Raw genomic sequence first — 3,747 nt, forward strand, 5'->3', positions numbered from 1 at the left:
GAGTTTGGGCATCTCTTGTCCTTGTCCAAGCTGAGACAAGAGAGGTGACGTGTCTGCTTCTCCCAGTGTGGCAACCTCCGGTCATGGGTGGCAGAAAACGCTGGTCCCTCTCTCTCCAGCCCACGGGCAACATTGTACCTCCAGCACGTTTGCACAAAGCAGCCCACGGTGGCTGCACTGCTCTGTGATTCATCCATCCGCACGGCCCGAGTGCAGTGGGAGACCCAGCCCTCCCCGCTGTCTGCGTTCGGTAAGCACAATGTTCCAGTTTGAGACATTCCATAGCCACTAGCAGAAGCGAGCATTCGCTTCTCGGGGATATATGTTTGTGAAAGCATGACGAAGCTTTTATTTATGATGGGCATGCGTTACACCAAGCGTAACACATCTGCCCTTTAGAACAATTAAAGTGGGAAAAGTAACACGTTACAGAAGGACAAATGACTTACACCATTGTTCCTGGGTTGAACGGCAACACAGATAATTTAGTCAAAACACATCTTGAGCCCATTTTTGTGTGAAAAATGTGTGTCTCTGATTAGAGCTGGTGAATGTTTCCCCCCAAATAATGGGCTTTGAGCATTAATGCTAGGCCTCTGTCTGTCAACAGCAATTGCTAGGACTTCATTCAAATGCACTAAAGCCCTGATAATAGGCGACACAATTAACGTTCTGCAGTTGAAATAAATAAAATATTAACGGGTTTAGAGGAGTCCAATGGGAAGTAAGTTAAAACACTCTGCGTTCCTCCAGTTTATGACTGTACTACAGTAGTGTAATTGCATTTTTTATTACTTGAAATATTTTTCTCCTAGCAGGTAGTAATGGTGGGAGAATTAAATGACACCGCAATTTCTGGAAATGAGAAAAAGCAGAGAGGAACCGCAAGCGCCCGGCGAATGAGGAGAGAGAAGGGTCATTTAGGTGAGTCTCTGGCCAGACATTAAGCAGCTCTGCTTGGCGAGGGCACATTGCTGCTGCGCCCACATCAGCAGCCTGGCATTGCATGGCTCCTCTGAGCTGCGTGGTTTTTATTAAATAAAACAGGAGGTTTTCAAAAAATCAAAGGCAATCAACAGTCGTCCTTTTACATAACAAGGTTTTACAAAAATTTCAATTGATGTCACTAATTTGAATGTCATAAAACAATGAGCTTTGTTTTCCTGTCTCTTTCTTCCAGAGTGTAGGTGCATCTTCATTTTTTCCTAGGTACATCTATAAAGAGTGTTGACAATTTCAAATACATCGTTAGTGTTATCATGACCACAACTGTGGGTAAAAGGTGTCATCTTCTATTTTTTTTTCAGACTGTTAATGTAAATTGCGGAGTGGGATATATAGGGCCTTTTGGGGGGAAGGGATACAGTTAAGCCCCCAAACTAGAGAAGCTTTAGGCCACATGAAGTGTTCTTAGCCCTTTGCCTCCCCATCTAATTGAGAGGAGCATTCCTACACCAGGAGCTCTGTCCCCAGAAAGTTCCCCGGGGGGATTCTTACAATGCTTTCTGAGATGTGTGGCTGAGGCTCCTCGGTGATTTGGTACAATCTTAACTCTGCAGCTCTATTCATATCTTCTGAGGGGCTGTCCTGGGCTCGGAAGCCATAATTGGCTGGAGAATGACATTTTGTTATTATAGGAAGAGGGAATGGTGGATACTTTTTTTTCTTATTAAATAAAGAAGAAAAAGTGAAACAAAATCCCAAATCTCATTTGCACCATTTAAATGGAAGTTTTCTCCAACCACAAAAGGACATTTGGGAGACAATAGGGGAAACTGAATAAGGACTAGCTCTCAGATGTCAGAGAATGAGTAATATTTTTTAATATATTTTTTATTGATTTCAGAGAGGAAGGGAGAGGGAGATGAAAACATCAATGATGAGAAAAAAAACATTGGTTGGCTGCTTCCTGCACACCCCCTACTGGGGATCGAGCCTGAAACCCCAGCTCTGACTGGGAATCAAACGGTGACCTCCTGATTCATAGGTCAAATGACCACTGAGCCATACCAGCAGGGTGAAAAGAGTGATATTTTTATGAGGGATAATGCCATTGTGATCATGGGGGAAAACATGCTTATTTTATGAGATATGTACTGAAGGGGTAAAGTATCATGATGTCTACAACTTATTTCCTACACAGATTGAAAATATACATATAGAAATATACACATAGAGCTAATGTGTTAAATATTAGCAATAGGCAAATTCAGATAGTGGGTATATGAGCAGTCATTGAACCAGGAACTGAAGGTCTGTCTTACCAAGGAAATGTTTCTGGCTGCAAGTAAAAGACAAAGGCTGAACTTTTAACATCCATTACCTACCAAACAAGAAGTCCAGAAGGTGTCAAGTCAGGGTTGGTTCAGCAACCCAGTCATGCCATCAAGACCCTGGCTAATTCTGCCCATCTGCCTTGTCCCCCTCAGCTAATTGGCCTCTGAAGCTGTCAATTCATGAGTGTGAGGCAGCTGCTCTGGCTCTGGGCATCACGGCCACAGTCAAAGGCAAGGGGGTGGGTGGGCCACAGCCAAGTGCTGTCCTCTCCCACTTGCCTCTTTTCTCAGAAAGCAGAATCTTTCCCAGAAGCCTCAGGAGACTTTTGCTTATACCTCAGTGGTTAGAATGGTCAGAGGCCAGTTCCAGCCACAGGAAGTCTGGGCAATGGTGTCAGATGTGATTCATCCCCTTGGGCTGTGGGTGCACTGACTCTGAACAAAACTGATGTTCTGTTAACCAGAAAAAGGCAAAATGGTAGCGACTTTCCATTGGCTAAACAGATGCCCTTTTTTCTCTGGAAGGGAATTGTTCTGTTTTTTGTTTGTTTGTTTTTAACTAGCTAACAGAAATGATTTTAAATGAAACTAAAACTCATCCCATACTATATTTATCATGAGGCTGTTTAACAGGAAGATAAATGGTGGCCCAAAGGGACTAGGTTTCTTGTCTTCCTGCCCATGATCTCTTTAGCCCAATGAAATAGAAACTTTTTACGCACCCATGAAAACTATCTTTTGTTTCACTTTCAAGTGTGGTAATACATGCTAATGAACAGTTAACTTTTAAAGATGGTTCTGGTTGTGCTAGACATTATGCAGCAGAACAGAATATATACCAGTACTCATGGTAGTATTAGCCACCGTTGATGGAGTATCCTCTATATGCAAGGTGAGTGACATGTTTTCTCGTTGATGCAAGAAAAATGTGCCTGGCTGTCACAAATATCCCCAATTCAGTCTGAGTCATTGGTCTTAATAAAGAATGAGAATATGAAAAGCTTTTAGCAACTGTTTTAATTTCTACATTCTCCCCAACCTATGTGAGGCCATATAATTGGATATTCTCAATATCTGGGATCTTTAAATGCAAGCTAATTATTGATCATGGCAGGTAATAGCCATAACTAGAGTTTCCTCTGGTTATGTCCCCTTCCCTAACCTTTGATCCAAGAGTAGGCTTTCTGTTAGAAAGATGCTGTGCACTCATTGTAGTGAAATGAATTCCCAAACCAGTAATAGCTGCCTAAACATCACTGGGAGCCATAGTCAGATGTTCTTGGAGGGCACAGAACTGCATGGCCTGGTCTCAGAAGGTCTTTGAGTGTCCAGAAGTCCCTCCCCACCCCAACGGCCCATTTGCCCAATGCCTTAGCATTTGGTGTGATGGCTGGCATTGTGCTCAAATATATCATGGCTAGCTGCTCCATTTCTGAGTATCCTCTGGGATGTGACTGGTTATGACACTGAT

Source organism: Myotis brandtii, unplaced genomic scaffold (assembly GCF_000412655.1).
Source record: "Myotis brandtii unplaced genomic scaffold, ASM41265v1 scaffold374, whole genome shotgun sequence".
Taxonomy (NCBI): Eukaryota; Metazoa; Chordata; class Mammalia; order Chiroptera; family Vespertilionidae; genus Myotis; species Myotis brandtii.